This window comes from Leopardus geoffroyi, chromosome A1, assembly GCF_018350155.1.
Source record: "Leopardus geoffroyi isolate Oge1 chromosome A1, O.geoffroyi_Oge1_pat1.0, whole genome shotgun sequence".
Classification (NCBI taxonomy): domain Eukaryota; kingdom Metazoa; phylum Chordata; class Mammalia; order Carnivora; family Felidae; genus Leopardus; species Leopardus geoffroyi.
The window spans coordinates 122,166,541-122,188,565 of NC_059326.1; the positions used below are offsets into that span (position 1 = coordinate 122,166,541).

The 22,025-nt window shown below is 38.6% G+C and overlaps 1 protein-coding gene across 8 annotated transcripts in view; it reads right to left on the reverse strand.

Moving 5' to 3' along the window:
* The window catches only part of PPP2R2B (protein phosphatase 2 regulatory subunit Bbeta), a 512,334-nt gene that overhangs the window by 290,856 nt on the left and 199,453 nt on the right, over positions 1-22,025 (reverse strand). For 2 of the 8 annotated variants that reach the window (XM_045492935.1, XM_045492916.1), the window contains exon 2: positions 18,161-18,280. The exons of the other annotated variants lie outside the window; for them this stretch is intronic. The gene's annotated coding sequence lies outside the window, so the exon portion shown is untranslated. The remainder of the gene's footprint in view (positions 1-18,160; positions 18,281-22,025) is intronic. 8 annotated transcript variants of the gene reach the window in all.

A 22,025-nucleotide genomic window follows, 5' to 3' on the forward strand; every position in this document is an offset into this window, starting at 1 on the left:
GAACAAATTAACAAATCAAGAAGAAGATGCTATAAAAAAGGAACACATAAAGAATAAGAAAAAACCCATGGAATGAAAAAAAAATATGGCTAATTTGTTTTTAAAACATTGGAAGGTTAGAAATCAAAGAATAGAATAGAAAGCCCAGAAATAAACCCATGCATATATGGTCAACTAATTTATGACTAAGGTGCCAAGAATACACAAGGGGAAAATAGTCTTTTCAATAAATGGTGCTGGGAAAACTGAATAGCAACATGCAAAAGAATAAAACTGAATCCTTTTCTTACACCACACCCAAAAATCAACTCATAATGGATTAAAGACTTACACATAAGATCTGAAATTATAAAACTCTCAGGAGTAAACATAAGGGAAAGGTCTTTAACACTGATGTTGACAATGATTTTTTGGATACAACACAAAAGCACAAAAATAACCAAGTGGGATTATGTCAAACTAAGAAGTTTCTACATAGCAAAATAATTTTTTAATTAAAAAATTTTTTTTAATGTTTATTTATTTTTGAGAGAGACAGAGACAGAATGCGAGTGGGTTAGGGACAGAGAGAGAGGGAGACACAGAATCCGAAGCCGGCTCCAGGCTCTGAGCTGTCAGCACAGAGCCCGACACGGGGCTCAAACTCACGAGCTATAAGATCATGATCTGAGCCAAAGTCGGACGCTCAACCGACTGAGCCACCCAGGCGCCCCATAATTTTTTAATTTTTTTTAATGTTTATTTATTTTTGACAGCGAGACAAAGTGCGAGCAAGGGAGGGGTAGAGATAGACACGGAATCTGAAGCAGGCTACAAGCTCTGAGTTGTCAGCATAGATCATGACCTGAGTGGAAGTCAGAAGCTTGACTGCCTGAGCCACCCAGGTGCCCCTCTACATAGCAAAATAAACAATAAAAATGAAAAAGCAACGTATGGAATGAAAGAATATTTGTAAACAATATATCTGATAAGGGGTTTATATCTAAAGTATGTAAGGAACTCCTATAACTCAATAGCAACATAACAAATAGCTCAATTAAAACTGAGTAAAGAACCTGAATAAACAGTTTTCAAAAGAAGACATACAAATGGCCAACAGGTACATAAAAAGGTGCTCAACATCACTAATCAACAAGGAGATGCAAATCAAAACCAAAATGAGTTAACATCTCACACCTGTTAGGATAGCTATTATTTAAAAAGTCAACCAACAGCAAGTGTTAATGAGGATGTGGAGAAAAGGGAACCCCTGTGCACAGGGGGGGGGGAAATGTGAAACTGATAGAAAACAGTATGAAGCTTCCTCAAAAAAATTAAAAATAGAACTGCCATATTATCTAGCAATTCCACTTCTGGGTATAATACAAAAAAATAAATAATCACTATCTCTAAGGTATAATGTGTGTTCCCATGTTCATTGCAGCATTATTCACAGTAGCCAAGATATGGAAACAACCTAGTGTCTGTTGATGAATAAATGAATAAAGAAAATAATGTATTTATATATAATATTAGGTATATATATATATATATATATATATATAGTAATAAAGAAGAGAGGTTACCCAACACTGGGTGGGGGGGGGGAGCAGGTGGGAGAACAGGAGAGATACTGATCAAAGGGTAAAACCTTTCAGTTATAAGATGAATATGTTCAGGCTGGTCTCGGTGGCTCTGTTGGTTGAGCATGTGACTCTTGATTTTGGCTCAAGTCATGATCCCAGGGTCTTGGGATCAAGCCCTGTGTTGGGTCCTGCACTGAGCATGGAGACTGCTTGAGATTCTTTCTGTCTCCCTCTGCCCCTCCCCCCACTTGAGTGCACTCTCTCTAAAATAAAAACATATTAGAAAATCTAAAAAAAGATGAATATGTTCTGGAGCAAGCAGTAGGTGGCTATACTACTAGGTGATTGTAGTTAACAACTGTGTACCGTATACATGAAATTTGCCAACAGTGGAGATCCTAAGTGCTCTTACCACACACACGCAAAGTATATGAGATAATGGATATGTTAATTAGTTTGATAATTAATTTAATTGGGGTAATCATTTCACAATGTATACTTATATAAAGACATTGCTTTGTGCGCCTTAAATACATACAAGTTTTATTTGTCAATAAATAAAGCTGGGGGTGGGGTGGAAAGTAGAACAAAAAGATAAAGGAAGTATTAGATAATAAAATTAGGAAATTATTCTAGAAAGCCAAACAGTCAGAAGTATCAGAAGTATCAGAAAGCTCCTTTTCTGATTAGGAAATCAAAAGGAAAGAAATTATTTAAAAAAATACTTAAAGAGAATGTCCCCCAGTTGAATAACAGGAGTCTTCGAGATTAAGGACCCACTGGGTATCTATATTGATTATTTTTTTAAGACCTACAAATGCATGATTTTATTGAATTTTCAGAACACCAATGATAAACAGAGGATTCTAAAAGTTTCCTACAAGAAAACAGAAGCCAAATATATTGCCATAACATCTACTTACTTACTTACTTACTTACTTATTTATTTAGAGTAATCTCTACACCCAATGTGAGGCTTGAACTCAGGTGCCCATCAAGATTCTTTTAAGTATTATTTTCACAATTCCCAGAAGGTATCTGCTAATAGGTCAACCCAATGAAAAAGAGGCCAAGTCAGAAAACATACTGGAGTCAATTGGCTACACTTTTTCTAGAATATAGATAGCACCAGGCCTTTGAGTAAAGGCAAAGTTGTTTACAGGGTGAAGAAGCTGCAATGTGGAAGCAGGAAGAGCCATCCTTTACTGGGACTTTAGGGCAGGGGTAGGCTACGGTCTCTTCTAAGGGAGCGTTATGTCCTTGTTGCCACCTTCGCAACTTTCAAAGGTTATTCTAGCAGACAACATGGGTAAATACAACTGAAGAGGTCACACAGGTTGAGGTACACACAATTTTGAAGTCAAATATGATGAAGAATCTCCCAATAAAGACTGGTGGCTTAATGGTGTTAAAATATCAAACAAATTCAAACCAAAGCACAGACCTCCCCTACATTTTAAGGCTCACTCTCTATTTCACTCTATCTCCTGAATCCCATTTATTCACTCATGAAACAAATACACATTCTATCTGAGGACCTTCCCTAGGCACTACGCCAGTGATGATGAATGAAAGAGAAAGTCTCATCATGAAATGCTGTCTGTGAAGATAATGAAGAGGATTTGATGAGAGAAAAGAATGCAAAGGGGAGGGAGACTCACTTGGATGGAATGATCAGGGAAGGGCTCTCAAGCAGGTAACATTTCAGCAGATTCAACAGTCCAGCTATATGAAGGGGTGGTGTGATGGGTGGTGCAGTGCAAAACAGGGAACAGTAGTGTGAATACCCTAAGGTGGGAAACAACTTGGGGTGGGGAGGGGGGCGCTCAAGGATCTGACATATTGGATCAAAGTAATGGAAAGGGAGGATGGCCCAAGATGAAACTGGAAGGGTAATGAGAACCATTAACACATTGGGCCTGTAGGCTATTGTAGGAAATTAGAGTAAAATCCAAGGTGTGATGAAAACCCTCTGAGGAGCTTAAAGCACAGCAGGGGGTGCCTGGGTAGCTCAGTAGGTTAAGCATCTGACTCTTGATTTGGGCCCAGGTCATGATCTCAAGAGCCTCTTGTATGGCTCTGTGCTGAGCATGGAGCCTGCTTGGGAATCTCTCTCTCTGTCTCTCTCTCTCTGCCCCTTTCTTGCTTATATATGCTACTGTGTGCGTTCTCTCTCTCTCAAAAATAAACAAATATATTTTTAAAATGCACAGGAGGGACATGAACTCATCGTGTATGGTCTTGTGTTTTATCTATTTAAGGATTTCATCATGTGTATTTTCCACAGGCATCTCAACACCAAAACCAACAGACGTCATCTTCCTTGCCCCAAGGGCTTCTTCACCTCTTTCCATGCCTCCCTTCACCCTCCAGTCCTTTCAAATATTTACTGAGAATAAACTCTTTGTCAAAATACTACCTGGGTCCCTAAAGTAGCCAAATGGCAAAAAATCACTAACTTAACATTTTCAGTTTCCTCACCCCGACATCCAATCAGCAACTACGTCCTATTAACAAACTACATCCTATTGCAAAATGTCTCTCTAATTCTTCCTAGTTCTGGAATTTTTCGCTGATTATTTAATATTAGTAATGGTAGCCATAGCACTATTGCTACAACTACTACCAGTACTTTTTTTTTTAAGGTAGCTCCACACCCAACGTGGGTCTTAAACTCAAGACCCTGAGATTGAGAGTTGCAGGCTCTGTCGAGTGAGCCAGCCAGCCACCCCTGCTATAAGTGCTTCTAACAGTTCTTACTATGGAGCAGGCTTTGTTCTATGCATTTTATATAAATTAACACATTTATTTTTCACTAAATCCTAAGAGGTCTAGATCCACTGCCTCTTTACAGTGTTCTTACTGGTTGGCATTACTCCCTTCAAGCCATCCTACTCATTTATTGACAGACTAATTCTGCGCCCCCCCCCCCCCCCCGCAAAGCTCTGACCAAGCTGAAGGGCATCTATGGTCCCTCAATTCCTTCAGAATGACATCTTGATTCCCTAACTTGGCTAGCACCCCCTCATGGTTTGGTTCTAATCTATACTTCCCAATTCAAAACCCACTTCCTGTCTACACATAATAGATTTTTGCTACACTGGAATCAATATATTTGTAATTATCCTAATGCAGCAATTCTCAGATTATAGTCTGAGCACCTCTAGGGCTCCCTGAAGCCCTTTTAGAGGGTCTACAAATCAACACTAGTTTATAATACTTAGAAGTTGTTTGCCATTTTACTCTCATTTCCTCATGAGTGTACAGTGGAGTTTTCCAGAGGCTACACAATGTGTGATATCACAATAGACCAAATACAGAAGCATAAAGGAGAACACAGCTGTCTTCTAGTAAGCCAGACATCAGAGAGATTTACAAAAAATATAAAGTAATGTTAGTCTTCTTACTAATATTTTGTTTTGAAAAATATAGTAACTTTTGGTAAAAGTACATTGTGGGTATTAACATGCAATGGATTTATTATTGTTATTTTAAAATGAATTAATAAATATTTCTAAAATCTGTTTTAATTTCTGATAAACTATAAGAATATAGTGACTCACATAATTAAAACTCTTTGGGGTCCTCGATCATTTTTAAGGTTGTAAAGGGGTCCTCGAATAGCTTGAGCACCATAGTTTGAATGGTTAGGAATACATGCTTTAAAATCAGATTGGCCTGGAGGTACTAAAAACTTATTGACCTCAGGAAAGTTAAGGTTACATCAGAATCCTGAGTTTCTTCAAAAGCAAAATGAGAATCATCATTATCATCAACATTATAGGCTAATAGAACCAAAATACCCGAGCCAGAATTGGCACATGTAAATCTGCAGCAAACGGGAGATTCTGACATTATCATGATCAATATAACAATCGTTTTTATTGTCATTTTCCGAATGTGCTCTAGCCTTCCAGCTTCTGAGTTATTAGTGCATCTTATCTCTGTAGGGACTGTCCTCTTAGTGAATTTTTTTTACCTACTGAGAGCCAACAGAGGTAGGATAACATTTTGTAAGTTAGGAGATGACTCTCTCTCACTCCTCCTTGGACCTATCATTCAGGCAGTAGAGATAGCTCCCTCTGTACACTCAACTCAGAACCAAAGAAGGCAGAACCCCAAAAACCAAAGTGTTATATTCTTTGTTTATTTGTTTCCAACTACGCTTTTATAACTTAGAGCAGGGATATTAATCTTAGAGTCTGGAGCCTGGGAGGGGAATAAAAAGGACTTTTGAAGATCAAAAGCTTGGCTTTTAATACTAAGCACCAATGCCTGGCAGATTGAAAGCTTGGCATTTATTCTATGAGGAAGAAAAAAAAGGGAAGAATGCAAGCGGATTGCATAAGAGCATTATTATGAAAGGAAACCAAAGTCTGACCAAGTGGCAGGAAGCATGAAAATCAGATGGGCAAGTCTACAGATTGGATGTCCCCTGAATTTCTGATAAGGCTCATTAAACTCAGTCCTAAGATGGGGAGATGAGTGATAGAAATTACAGATAGATTATGGGAAATCTCACAGACAGCACGGGTTGGTGGGGGGGGGGCGGGGACCAGTACCTCAAGATCTAAAGTATAGTCCAGAGGTTATAAACTTCTTAGAGATGGAGAATCCTCCTGTCTAACCAATGCAGGGCCTGAGTGACAGTTGTGACAATTGTTCATGTAGACTGCTGAGTACATCTGCTTGGAATTCCATAATCCCAGCATCAGTAGAAAGAGAATGCTAGAAGTTCCTATGACCCCTACAGTTCGAGAGAAAAGCAGCAACAGTCAAGAACATGCTGGTAGACCCACAGTTGCCAGGAGCCAAATGAATGTGTGGATATTGGACTGGAGGTCACTGCAGGACCACATTCAACAATAGCAGGTAATAACATCAACAGCAGGAAACAGAAAAAAGTCACACCCAAGCCAGGACTGAGAGAAAGTATAAACTAAACATATTTGATAAAGAACTTATATCCAGCCTATTTTAAACAACTCCTACAACCCCATGATAAAAAGACAGCCTGGTAAAAATGGGAGCAAAACAGGTGAAGATACTTAACCGAAGTAAATGTACAAATGGCAAACAAGGACATGAAAATATGTTCAATATTATTAGTCATTAGGGAAATGCAAATTAAAGCTATAATGAAAAGTGCTGCATACCTACTAAAATTGCTAAGACTAACTGTATCAAGTGTTGGTGAGGATATGTAGAAACCGGCAATCTCACACGGTCATGGTGGGAGTGCAAAATTGCACTCTGGAAAATATTTGGTAGTTTCCTATAAACACACACCATTCAGTCCATTCACAGACATTTATTCAGGGGAAATAAAAACATATTTCCACACAAATATTTGTATTTGAATGTTCATAACAGCTTTTACTCATAATAGCCAAAAATTGGAACAATCCAAATGTCTACCAACTGGTGAACATCATAGTGCTTCCACACAATGTAATACCTTACTATTCAAGAACTAAAAGGAACTAACCACTGATCAATGTAATCCAGACACATCTCAAAGTCTTGTGGTAAGTGAAAGAATCCAGAAACAAAAGGCTACATGCTGCATGATTCCATTAATATGATATTCTACAAAGACAAAACCATAGTGACAAATGACAGATCATCAGTTCCTAGTGCCAGACTGTGGGAAGAGGGAGTTGATTCAAAAAAGCAGAACTTTTTGAGGTAATGGAAATATCTTCTGTGCCATCCAATATGGTAGTCCCTAGCCACAGAGGACTATTGAGCACTTGACATATGGTTCTTAGGACCGAAAGATTGGATTTTTCATTATTTAAAACTTAGATATAAATACAATTAAAAATTACAATGGAGGGGCACCTGGGTAGCTCAGTCAGTTAAGCATCCAACTTCAGCTCAGGTCATGATTTCACGGTTCGTGAGTTTGAGCCCCATGTCGGGCTCTGTGCTGACAGCTCAGAGCCTGGAGCCTGCTTCAGATTCTGTGTCTCCCTCTCTCTCTGACCCTCCCCTGCTCACACTCTGTCTCTCTCTCTCAAAAATAAACATTAAAAAAATTACAATGGAAAACTTTTAAGTATGTTTGGAGCAAATTAGTCCATTTCATCTATTTCTTCAACTGTGAATTATATAAAATCTAAATACAAATCACATGTTTTTGATGAAAATTTTGTGTCTGAATTGTGATATCCTGTAACGGTAAAATACACAATAAATTTCAAAGAATTAATGTGAAAAAAGATGTAAAACACCTTGTTGATATGTTTTTATATTGATTACATGTCAAAATAATTATATTTGGATATATTAAGTTAAATAAAACATATTATTAAAAAATTAATTCACCCATTTCTTCTATTTTTTTTAATGTGGCCACTGGAAAATTTTAAATTAAATTATGTGGGTTATATTATATTTCCATTGGATAGCAGTATTTTATATAACAATGGTGGTAATGGTTATAAGACTGTATGCCCTTGCTGAAACTTATTGAACTGTACATTTAACTATCAAATGTTATAATATGTCAATTATACCCCATTCAACAGATTAAAATAAAAAGACAATATACATCAAACAACACCATCAGGAAGACTGGTCAAGATGAATTACCTCTGGAGAGGGTAGAAATGAATTACTCTTGTGGGGTTGGGGGTACAAAATGAGTTTACCCCTGGAGTAGAGGATACAATGAGTAACACCGGGGAAGGACTTGACGTCTTTATGCCTTATGGGGATAAGATAAGTACCATCTGGGGTGAGGACAAGATGAGTTACAGCTGGAAGGCAGCACCACAGGGATAGAGGTCCATATGGAATACCAGAAAAAGTAAAATGTGCCTTAGCTGATGTCCATGAGGACAGAACAGGGATGCCATTCTGATAGGAAAAGGGGAAGGTACAGGATGGTTGCGTGTGTGTGAAATTGAATGTTTAGATCTTTAATTATACATTTAAATATGAAAGTCATTGGATTACCATGAAGTGGTGAGTACATCTTCTGATGTCAGCAAAAGTAGAAGTTAAAACCAATAAAGCTGCATTTTTGCACCAGTGAGTTGGTGGGCTATTGTGACTATATATTTTAAGCCATGAATATGCCCTGAAGTCAAATACTTTTTATACATTCCCACATTTGTCTTTTAAAATCAAATGATAGGATCCCTAAAGCCATGGTACCCAAAGTGACATAAGGTATCTTGGGCACCACAGCAAACTCACAGGGGTGCTGTGGCAGATTTTAAATATTTGAAGGAAACACACCTGCCAGATGCCATGCAAACTGTTAGCGTGAAGTAGATCACAGCTTCAACATTAGATTGTGTTACAGGTCATATTTTGGCAAAGCTTAGTTTTCAGTGATTGCTATTTTGAACTAATTATGGTTCAAAAATTAATATGGAGGAGCAAATCTGGTTCCAAGTTTCAAGAAATTATTAAGTGCTCAATGGGTACCTGTTATTACTGAAAAATTAAATTTTTTTCTCTTAATATATATCTATTTTTCCAAAATTCTACTAAATTATTTGGATGACAATTTGTATTAAGTTATTTGGAACTACTTAATAAAGAAACTATTAGATACCTCTTTTGCCTAGGAAGCAATGCCTGAGACAATAAGGGCTCTGGGAAGTGAGCAAGTTTAGAGATCTCTGCTCTTCAAGGTTCACATTACTGTCTCCACACTGTAGTTGAAGAAGCTGATAACCTGAGTATGGAAGAATTTGCCTAAGGGCAAATACTAGTAGATATCAGATTTAGGATTTAATTCCCTGCTCCCCTCAACATAAAAGTCATGCTTGTGACCTCCTAGGTCTGCTTTATGATCCTTCAGTACAGCTCCTGGAGACAGTCACCCAAGGAAAGGCAGATGGTCCATGGAGAAGTAATAGTGGGACAGGAGTTCCCTTGGGGGTGACAGAGGGCAGAGGGAGGTCACAGAAAGAATCAGGGTCAGTGACCCCAGCTGTTTCTAACCACCAACTATTCCCGCAATTGAAATTTACACTGAGAGATTAAGTGACTTACTTGGGGTCCCAAGAGGACCTCATCCATCCTCCTAGAGTATGATATCCCACTCCCATTAAAACCTGAGGAAGAGGGAGTAACTTAGTATTAAGTCAAGCAGCTCTTGAATTCAGTTCATTAGCTCCTTGGATGTTCCTGGATTTTTATTCTAACCTCAATATACTTCCAGGAATGACAATGTGACCCTTTTCTTATCCTGATGGTCTGGGAGCATTTTCCTCACAATTACACATGTATTACTATCCTCTTAAGAGGTCAGTGAAACCTTTTATTTAAAAACCTGATTTATTTGCATCCATAATCTTCCTGTTAGTTAGACAATCTGCATAATACCCTCACATGAAATATTTTTAACTAGCCTTTCCAAAATATGGAAGGACTCCTCCTTAACAACAGAAGGCATTAACTATCTTAAACAGGAACCCATTTGCAGATTAAATTTGCCAAAAGGTCAGCTTGCAGCTGCCACTGTGTGGCAAACCCCACGTGTCCTCTGTGTCACATACTGTGACATATCTCGAGAAGAGTCAGGGTCTTTTCCAGTCTGCTGATTCTCTGTTTCAATTAGAATAGATTTAAGAGTCCCCAAGCTCTGGTTTCTAGGTGGCCTTGCACAATATTATTAATAATTCAATCATACCTGTGCTGATAACAGATTGCATTTATACCACCCCACAAAAAAGCCCAAACAGATTAAGGACTTCCCTATGGCTAATTTCTTTAGCAGTTTCATATCTGATTGACATCCATTTATCTAATTGCAGCTAGAAGATTTAATTTTCATTTTGTTGGCTTAGAATTAACGAGAAAACCTGTTTACTTTTTAAATATTTGACTCATTCTTTTTCATCTCCTGAATAATATTGAGATAGTCCATTCCATGCGGTGAATACTATATTTTATCAGTTTTCATTCTCTGAATTCATTTCAGCTGAGTCTAGCTGGTTACACTTTGAAGCCTAATGTGAAATTTAATCTTTCATTGCAAAGAATTTCATTTTTATGGGAGGCCAACAATGAGGCAGGCAGCAGCGTGTTCATTTGGAAATCCAGAAAATTTTAGAAAAAGAAAACATTTTAAAGAGCTCTTCATCCCTTAGTTCGAAACCTGCTTTGATTATTCATGAACTTCTAAGTAACGTGGGATGGTTTACTTAACCCAGATTTGAGACAAGTGAGGTACCTAGCACGCAAAACGTATGGTGTTCACTCTTAGGGCTGTGGCACCACCTGTGAGTGAGTACCTCCTTCCTTAACTTCTGTGCCATAGGCTCGCAGCTTTCTTCCTTCCACTCCTGGCTCTGATCTCAGAGCATCCTTTGCTTTATATCTGACAAAATGTGCTGATACTAGCAACCTTCCTCATGGTGGTGTAGTGGGGATGAAATGAAATAATTCACACCAAACCCTTAACAAGTTGTCTGGCACATAGTAAGTGTCTAGAAATGTTCAATGATGTTACTATGAATAGTATGTTATTGTGATGGACTGAATTGTCCCCTGCCCCCATTCATATGTTGAAGCCCAAATTCCCAATGCAATGGTATTTGGAGGTGAGACTTTGGAGAGCTGATCAGGATTAGATGAGGTCATGAGAATGGGGTCCTCATGATGCTTTTAGTATCATAAGATGAGAACTTATGCGGAGAAAGAGGGACCCTTTTGCACTGCTGGTGGGAATGCAAACTGGTGTAGCCACTCAGGAAAACAGGATGGAGATTCCTCAAAAAATTAAAGACAGAACTACCCTATGACCCAACAATTACAATTGTTGATTCAAAGGGGCAGTGTTTATAGCAGCACAACAGCCAAAGAATAGAAAGAGTCCAAATGTCCATTGGCTGATAAATGGATAAAGAAGATGTGGTATATATACACACAATGGAATATTATTCAGCAATCAAAAAGAATGAAATCTTGCCATTTGCAACTATGTGGACAGAACTAGGGGGTATTATGCTAAGCGAAATTAGTCAGAGAAAGACAAATATCATATGTGTTCACTCATCTGTGGAATTTAAGAAACAAAACAGATGAACATAAGGGAAGGGGAGCAAAAATAAGATAAAAACGGACAGGGAGACAAACCACGAGAGACTCTTAAATACAGAGAACAAACTGAAGGTTCTGGTGGGGTGGTGGGTAGAGGCACGGGCTAAATGGGTGATGGGCATTAAGGAGGGCACTTGTTGGGATGAGTGCCGGGTGTCATATGTAAGTGATGAATCACTAAATTCTATTCCTGAAATCATTATTACACTATATGTTAACTAACTTGGACTTAAATAAATAAATAAAAAAGAACAATGAGGATGGAGATCTATGGAAACTTGAAAATCTAAAGTATGACAATTTCATAGTCTACAATGAGTTTATTATACAGAAGTAGACAATTCTATAATAGCCCCATAATCCAGACTCTGATAGAATTTAAAAATTATTAGCCAAATGAATGTTTCAACAAACATATCTCTATTGATTTTTAGCTTCTGTCTGTAAATGTCTTGTACTCTTTGATACAAGAGTCAAGATACAAGACTGTACAATGTCTCGTACTCTTTGATACAAGAGACAAGACATGTCCACAAGGTTCATATTCATGAAATATAATAAATATGTTCATTATATTTCATATTCATGAGATAAAAATAAGTCATGGGAAAAAAAAGACAAGGAGAGCTTGCTCTATTTTCTACCATTTGAGGACATAGCAAGAAGGTAGCTGTATGCAAGCCAGGAAGAGGGCTCTCACCAAAACGTGATATTACAGCACCCTTACCTTGAGGACTTTTAGTCTCCAGAACTGTGAGAAATAAATTTCTATTGTTTAAGCCACCCAGTCTATGGTATTTTATTATGGCAGCTTAAACAGTCTAAAACAGTTATGTTGTATTATGTGATTTGATTGTGCTATACCTAGCCTTTCAGTGGTTTCTTAGGCTCTTTTTAGAATAAAGTAGAAAATCATTAACATGTCCCTAAAACCCAGAATGGTCAGGTCCCTGCATACCCATCCAGGCATATCTTCTAATACTCTTTCTGCAAATCCCTGCACACCAATCACACTGGTCTTTTGGGTTCGTGAATGCACCATGTCATATCTCCCTCTGTCTGCTACAGGTCCTTTGTTTAGGCTGTTCCTAGTCTAAAATGCTTTAGTATCCTTTTCCACACAGTTAACCCCTTCATACTTAATATTACACTCCATCATTTCCTTAGGACTTCATGCAGATCTGTCAGACATTTTCTTGGTTTTAAAAATAAATCACAGTTGATCCTTATGTATCTATTTATCTGTTTATCTGATTACCATCTCTCTCTCCCACTAGATGTTAAATTCCAAGAGGGCAGGAATTCTTTCTGCTTTGATTGGCAATTTGCCCTCAACACAGTAACTTGGAATCAATGGGTGTACCATAAATAATTGTTTAGTGATTGGTATAAAAATAATATTGTCCCTGCTCCATCTTTGATAAGGCTATCCTCAGCCTTTTGTATTAATAGTTCTAAAAGGTTCTGGGACCAATTCTGATGTAGGGGACTGGTTTCTCCATACAAACCAATGCTTGGACACCAGATGGTTATGTTAAATTCAACTCAATTCTGACACTATCTACCATATACATTTGAGGTTCCCTCCTTACATTTGATTAATTTGCTATAGCAGCTCAAAGAACTCCAAGAAACATTTTCCTTAGTAGATTACCAGTTTATTATGAAGGGATATAATTTAGGAATAGCCAGATGAAAGAAGGTATGGGAAAAGGGTGCAGAGCCCCCATGAACTCTCTGAGGGTAATGCTTTCTGCAAATCTCCATGTATTCACTAACCAGGAAGCTCCCCCAACCCTGTCTTTTGGATTTTTTATGGAAGCTTAATTACATAGGCATCATTGATTAAACAATTGACTGCTGGCAATTGAAATAAACCTTCAGTCCCTCTCCCCCTCCCTGGAGGTTGAGCTGGGACTAAAAGTTCCAACCACTGGTCACATGCTTGGCTTCGATGGCAACCAGCCCCCATCCTCTAGTGATTTCTAAAAGTCACCTCATTATATAACAAAAGACACTTATGGCTCTCACTGTTTAGGAAATCCCCAGGGTTTTGGGAACTCAGTGACAAAAGTAGGGATAAAGACCAAATATACCTATTTCTTACGGTAAGTTACAAAATCACAAGTTCTTGTTGCTTATTTTCCAAGTAGTGAGCCCAAATGATTCCTCTTTCTATATGGCCACACTTAGTTCCTCTTTTCTTCCATAAACAGTCATCTTCTTTGCATGTTTATTAGCTCACCACTGTTTGTTGAGCATCTAGAACAGGTAGCACACTAAATTCGGCTGGGTATATACAGTGAATACAGGCACACTCTCTGCACTTAGGCTGTTATCAGCATAGTGTGGTGGGAGGCAAATCATTGCACAAAGCTCCAATTTAAGTATACATAACTTCAGTTCCCTAGGAGAGGGATAAGATACCCTAAGGAGAATGGTCTTCTCATTTGAGGAACCAGTGGTCGCTTCCTACATGAGGTGACTCTGAGCTCTAACACCTGAAGAATGAGTAGGAGCTATAAAATGAAGAGTAGAGGGGGAGAAAACCAATATTCTCACTGACTGAGAGCAAGAAGAGAGGAAGGATGCTGAGGCATTCTGCATATTTGCAAAAAGGGGACCTAGTCCATAATCTTTTCCGTTCTTTCAATATTCACTTGTTCATTCATTTATTCACTTATTCATTCTCACTCATAACAAACACTTAGTAAGTCACTGATATGTGCTAGGTATTGCCTTGGCATGGAAATATCATAGGAAAAAAGATGAGTCCCATGCTCTTTGGGAGACTGCATACTGTTAGGTTAAAATCCTATCTGTGCCTAAGGAACTTTCACTTAACATGCAGGAAATGTTGTTGAAAATATCATGTGTTCAGTCCAGTAGGCAAATCCCTATCTAATGCTTCATTTCAGCCATTCTTGAAGTGTAGTTGTTGTGTAGAGACTGTCTATTCATGAGGGTAGCCTGTTTTGGAGGTAAGCTTGATTTTATATTTTGCTGGAAGAGTCATTTGCTATGAGCTGAGAAGCACAAATACAGACAAGTACTTAACACAAAAAACAGGCTAAACAAATACTTGATCTTGTTATCTTCACTTAGGCTGATGGGAGAATGCAGAGAGAAGGAAGTAGAGCTTTGGAAAAGGTGTTATTCACATGTAACTGGCCTGGAGGAATAGGCCCTGTGTTCAAGAAAGGCAGGGAGGATCCCCGAGGCTTACTATTATCTCCCACTACTACTGTGACTGGTCACTTTAGACCAAACTTTCAAACTAGTCCTACCCAAGGCAGAAATACTCAAGTACATTCTCTGCTTAGTAAGAACAGAGAGAAATAGAGGCCAATATGGATTTCCAGGAAGACAAAAATTCTCTTTGCATACTAGGACTCCTTTTTTATTTCCTGATTTTCAATGATTTTTCTAAATCTGTCACATTGAAACAACTCCCTCAGCCCCCCAATCTCCCAATTACCATTACCCATAAGGACCCTATAAGACATGGTTCTTGACTTATATGATTATCTCTATTTTTAAAAGATGAAACTGAATTGAGACATGGAGAATTTGAGGAACTTGACCATAATCTCAAATAAATACAATAAATATATTTTGGTTACCACTCAGTAATTTAAGGACTAAAAGCTAAACTCTCAATTCCTTAATGAATTTAAACTATAAGCAGATATCCTTAAAAGCAATGGGACTATTTAATCCCAATTTACCTCCTGTGTTCTACTGAAATGGAGTTAGTTAATGCCCTGCACTTGCCACTTATGTGGTCTTTGGTAGGATTTTCAGCTGGGGCTAACCCAATTCCAAATCTATGGGTTACAAAGAATCAGCAGAGAAAATGACATATGGTGGAGAGCAGGTGGCTTTGAGAGACAATATTAGCTATGTATATATGAAATCACAACAAGTATAAATATTTAATTTCTAATGTTTGAAAGAGAAAAGAGGGTTTCTTTGAAAGTGGACTTTAATGCATATGTAAATTAATTATAATTCATGACATTCCTCACACAAATCATTATTTCAGAAAATGATGCAATCATTTCAAATCAATATTGACATTTTGGATGTTACAATACTTTTAAAGATTTGTTGAAGCATAGTTTCTCTTTCCCCTAAAGAGGGCCTTCTATCATGAGCAAGAAAGCTAGATGAAATGCAAAAAAAAGTCACACGGTTTTCATATGTCAAGGTTGTGTAACTTGAGTTCATAGACCATCCATGGGGGCCATTGGGAAGCAACGGTTAGGTTGGTGGCTGTTTACACAACTATACCACTGGACTGCATCCTGGTGCCTTGTTACAACTTATACAAAGGTCACACTCAAAAGCTAATGGTCTGTATGTTTTCATGGGCACATTTCTTATCGATGGTGACTTCCATTTTCAGGGTGTGTTCACAACTATCTCCAAATTTGATCTCATGGCACAAACCGCTTAACAAAGTCCTCCAAATGTGGTAACTAATTAGATATCCACAGGAAGTAATGAAGCTGTTGCTGTTGCAAAAATATATTGTTGACCAGGTTGGCCCTGAGTGAAGTATGAAACATCAGTGGATGAGGACACTGGGAAAGAATAAAAGTCATACGCTGGTGAATAAATATCATAGGAAGGGGTTTTACAACAAAGTCATCTTCTTTGGCTACATGATGATGCAGGAAGCAGATTTGGTAGTGAAATGGGAGATCCAAAAACCCTATGAGGACTTGGCCCATCTTGTGTGGTACAATTTGGGGTAAAGGGTCTTCAAGTCACCCTTTAGCTCAAAAGTATCTACCTGGCTAGCCCACCACTCTCTGCATCAGAATTGACATTTGCTTCCACAAAAGCCATTCTCATTCAGATGTCCCAGGTAAAATGCATGCATTCTGGAGCTAAAAGCCAAGGTATTATTTTTCTCTTCCCATTTTACTTTTCCTCCAAATCTATTTTATCAGCAAATCCAGCAAATGTACTTTCTCAAATAGCCCTCAAATATGCCCTTGTCTATCTTCACCGCTACCCCTTTATGTCTAAGGCACCATCACCATCCCCTTCTCATTGGGCCTCCTGCTTCCACTTTTGTCCCTTGAAATCTATACTGCACAAGTAGCTAGAGAATAACATTTTTAACAGTTATGAATTAGATCATACCATTCTTCTGCTTAAAATCCTCCAATATCTTCCCTTGGGCTCAGAATAAATTCCAAATTGCTTATCCTGGCATTCAACTGAAAACATTCTTCCCACAGCCCTTTGCAAATCTAGCTCTCTCTCATTCATGTACCTTTTCCCTCTCCCATCCCATCAATCAAAAGAATTTATCCTCCCTACGCACCTCCCTCTCCCCCTCCCCTGCCACAGCACATACTGCCTCCACTGTTAGGACTTCTTCATAAGTTTCCTCTCTGTGAAATGTCAGCGCCCTAGACATTAAGGCTATATCATCAAGCTGCTGTACCTTTACCTGAGTTTAGCTGTTGCATCCCGGTGCTGACTTAGAGAAGGAATCTGCTGTAACAATGGATTAACTGCCCTTTGTTCCCTGACAGGATATGATTTTGTTTGGTTCATATATTATTATATATTCTGAGCCACTGTACCAAAAATTAACTTCTATTAACTCCGTCCCCTCTACCCCAATTCTTGTGCTTGCTTCCTCTTTGCTGATGTTTAAAAATCATTGACAAAAACAAAGGAAACCTCCATCTCCACACTTCCACTGCCTCTTTCTTTCCTCATCCCTTTTTTGAAAGCCAACCATCTTAAGAAAACTTAGACCTTATTACCCTAAAAGCTTCTTGTCTTTCCAGGGATGATAGAGGAGTCATTTATAGAAACTGGTCTTGTGAAACACATGACTTTCACTTTGGGGCCAGCTACGACTTCCACTGAAAGCTCCTTGAAGACAGTGCATTAGTATAACATCTCTAAAGGAAATCAATAATTTTATTCACTTTGAAGTGGTTTATACAGCATCTGTCCCATAGTTAGTATTCAAATATTTGTTATAAACACCACGTAATCCACAACAAAAAGAGGCAAAGTGTTAAAATTTTAAAATGGTATTTTAGTTATTTAAATTCTTTCCAACCCAGAAGAATAAAAAAGGAAATTCTAACCAGATGTTACTTTTTTTTTCATCACTCAGAGAACATTCTATCTCTCTGAGGATATAGTATGATCTCATCATATACATAGTTAATCAAATGATTATAAGTATGCATACTCAGTAGAGAGTGACAGAGAAAAAAAGTTATTCCTCTGCATCCTTCTATGTCCTGGTTGCTGTTGTAACCCCATAACCAAACATAATATGGGGCATATGACTGGCATCTAAGATATATGGATTAAATGAATCAATGCACACAGCTAATAGGTGATAGAGCCAGGATTCTAAGCCAGATTTGTCTAATGACAAGCCTATGTCCCAGAGCTAAACTATATTGGCTTTCTTCATTTTTCAGAGTAACCGTGTTGTTTATTCTGGTGCTATTCTTTGAGGCGTATGCTCTCCTGGCTGTCATTACCTGTGTTGGTGTTTTTCTCACCAAGTGCCTGTAGGTGCCTTAGGTGGGGTCATTCCTTGTATGACATTTCTCAGAGCCAAGAAAACAAGTATCACCGCTCACTGGTGTCCATCAATTATTCTGTGTGCAATTAAGAAATACAATTTATAGATAAGAATCCTTACTTAGAGACAGGCTCAAAGTTATTCGCAAGGACATGCTGTTAATGGCAGAGTTATTTTCAGAACCTAAGTGATTTGGTCTCTTCACATTATGAACAAAAAGGGCTACAAATAAATGATCTGTCTCCTGGATGCTGGTCCATATTCTAACACCACAGTGACTGCCAACTTTGACCATTTAGTCCTTCAGCCCAATCTTACTGTATACCCTAAATGTAGCCACACCAGAGGACAAGGAACATGAACAGTCTAATGAATGGAGGTTAAGTTCTTCTTTCCTCAGCTTTTACTGAGCCCTGACATTATATTTGCTACCCGAGGACGTAAAGTATTTATTTAATAGTAAAGAGCCAGGCAATCTGACATCTCCCTCAGCCAAAACAAAAGTTAATCATCTCAAGCACGTATGGACCCGTGTCGCTTTGCAACCTACCTGTGCTTTACATAGGGGCTCTCAAACTGTGAGCTTCCCCACCCCACTGCCTTTTCTCAAAAACATATAATCTGGCCCACCTGCATTTTTGTATTTAGGTCCCGGCAAAGAAACCATTATGAAATTGACAGAGCTGCCAGAAAGTAGGATGACTTCACTGCATGTGAATTCACTGAGGAGGTGGTAGGCAGAGGCGTGGAGAAAGAGGAGGAAGAATATACATGAAGTGAAATTTGCCTTTGGGCTTCCCACCTCTTTCTCCATGGTGTTGAGAATGGTTCTACAAACCTTTCAGAATTAACGTGTTTGCTCCATAACAAACTAACCTAAGTCTCTTCCTATAGAGCACAGAGAGACTTTGGCCTTTTAACTCAAGTTGGTAATGCCAAAAGTAATGAAGAACTCACAGATGATAACAACAGCACATACCATTTACTGAGTGGCGATGAGGTACTAACACTATGCTAAGCCTTTGTACACATTATTTTATTCAATCCTTACAACTCTTTCCCATGTCACTCCCACAGAGACGCTTCAAGGACTCCCCATTGCCTTTAGGATAAAGTCCAAATGACAGAGTTTATGAGACCCTCTAAGACGCCATCAACCTTTGCATGTCTCAACCTCAGCTTGCGCACTCTGCACCTCCCTTGAATGTTTTGGTTTTATCTGTACTCGAATGTTTTTGGTTCTTCTTATGTTTTGTGCTCTCTCTTGCCTACAGGCTTTTAAATACACTCCCTTGAGAACACATTTTTTCTACTCTTCACCTGGTTAATTTGAACTTTCCCTCAAAATTTTAAGATTTTTTTTCGTGGGAGACTTGTCTCCAGTTCCACCTAGGTCGGGTTCTCTGTTGTTGCTTCCATGATTCATTCTATTTCCTCTTTTGTAACTCAATACCTGTAGTGACTAGTTAGATATGTACCTTTCTAGTAGATTTAACCTTTGTGAAGGCTGGCAGGCTACATGCCTTCTTATTAAAGTTGTTTCCCTAAGCATTGAACTAATTGCCTGTCATATGAGTAGACCTGAATAAATGAATGGAAATCAATTATATACAAAATATATATTTGAGTATTTCCATTTCAAAGATGAGGAAACAGATTAAGAGGGGCTAAATAACTTGCCCAAAGATATACACTGAGCCAATGGTGAGGCTAAGCTTTGAACCCAAGACTGATGCCCAAACCCAAGTTCACAATCACTCCACAGCACTGCCTTCTCAAAATATCCTCCAACCCTAACAGGAAAAATAAAGAGAATTACTATGGAGTATTTATCTTACAGAAAAATTGAGTACAGAAAGCTCCTGGGATTCTTGAAGGTGGTCTTCCGCTCATCTGATTTCAAAGCTACCTGAGAGATGCTGGGTGATTCTGATTCTTTCTGCACCTTGGGCACAATGGAGTGCTTTCCCCAAATATGGCTTCTGTCTCTCCACTATAGGTGGTAGCAGATAACAGGCAACCCGTAGCTACAACTTTTAGTTCTTCCCACAGATCTACACGAAAAAAGGGAAAGTGAGTTTCTCACATTCTGGGAGAGGTTGCCCAGGCAACAAAGAGCCAGAGTGACAGACCACCCAGTTGAGACATGATGCAGTAATCTGCACATTCTCCCATACTGATGCCCACTTCCACGAGGCAGTAACCAATTACTGTCATACATCTTTTCAATGAGGCAACACTGAGAGATTCACCTGTCCCAAAGGGATGCAGCTTGTAAAGAGGTCCCCATGGACAGCTAACCAGTATCTCCAGAACCTGCTACATGCTCAGGTGAAAAGCCTTGTGCTTAATTTATAGATCATGCCAGAATAGCAGCTATAAAGCTGAAAACAGTTCAGTAGTCCCAATTTTGTGGCTTGTAATAAGACAAAAATGGCTATTGAATTAAATATTAATATTCAAAATTAAGTTAGTCCACTTTGTATATAATGGCAACCCCTGACACTGCTCTTCCACTTAACAGCTGTGTGATTTTTATACGTTAATTAAGAATTTGTTCATCTATAAAATGGGTTTATAGATATAATTACCAATGGCATGTGTGTGTGTGTGTGTGTGTGTGTGTCTGTGTGAAGAGCCAGTGAGAAAATACACGTAAAGCACTTAACATATGGTGCATAATCAGCACTTAATAAATGAAAGTTATAGTAATTATTAGAATATATTTGAGTCCCTGAAAAGGTTGTTAGACAGAGAGAAGCAGACTATTCCTTTGAGTCTATCCACTAGTTTAAGTTTACTGCAGAAGCAAGTCGGCATCATGTCTACCCCCGTAATAACCAGGGATGTGGGCTATAAACCCCTTGTGGCACAGGCTGTCTTCACTGTGCACTAGAAAGCCTTTGCCAAGCTTAATACAGTGTGAGGCACACAGTGTGTGCTCAAGAAATGCTTGTTGAAGCTGTCAACAATGAGATGTTCAGGCAGTTCAAAGCACCGTAGGCAGTGGATCTTTAAAGGAAACTCTACCCTCCTAGGAGTCATTAAATGAGTTCTTCAGGGAGGGCAGTAACAACATGCCACCTGATCGCTTTGTTCAGAAGTACTTTCCGACTGAGTTACCCCAGAAGAGATGCTGTTTTTTGCTACATAACTACAGGACTTCCAGTCCCTACTAGGAAATGGCTTTTCAGGATGGCTTGCATTACATTTGTGTATGGAGGGGAGAGAAACACAGAGCAGGATGAAACTTCTACCGATCTGCTGGCAGCCTCTGGCATACCATTGTGTCCTATTATGCTCTGGTGTGTGTGTGTGTGTGTGTGTGTGTGTGTGTGTGTTGGAATGAATATATCAGCAGTGCCCACATACCTCTGAAAATCAGGTCCAAATCTCATTCAGTTCTATTAGAAATTTATTCTTACAGCATGACATAGATTCTCTGAAAGTATTTTATCCTTTAAACACCAAAACCTCTTCAGCGAAAATTAAAATGGAAAATGTGTAAAGGAGCAGTTCTCTAAATGAAACCGTTTCTGGCTAAGCAGACCACATTAGCCAGTGGTTCTGGTCTTTGTTCTTGAGTAAAAAATTCAAGAGAGGGGTAAACCAGAACGAATAACCTCCAAATGCTAATTTTGGAAATCCCAGTTTTTGCTATTTTGGAAAACAAACCACATGATATAGCAATTAATAAAAGATATCGTGTCTTATTAACGTTCATACAATAATTACGAAAATCGCAAATCCATCTGCTAAGTAGTCAGCAAACAAGACAAACGACTGAGCTCCGTTAAACAGATTACCAGCAGCCTATGGGA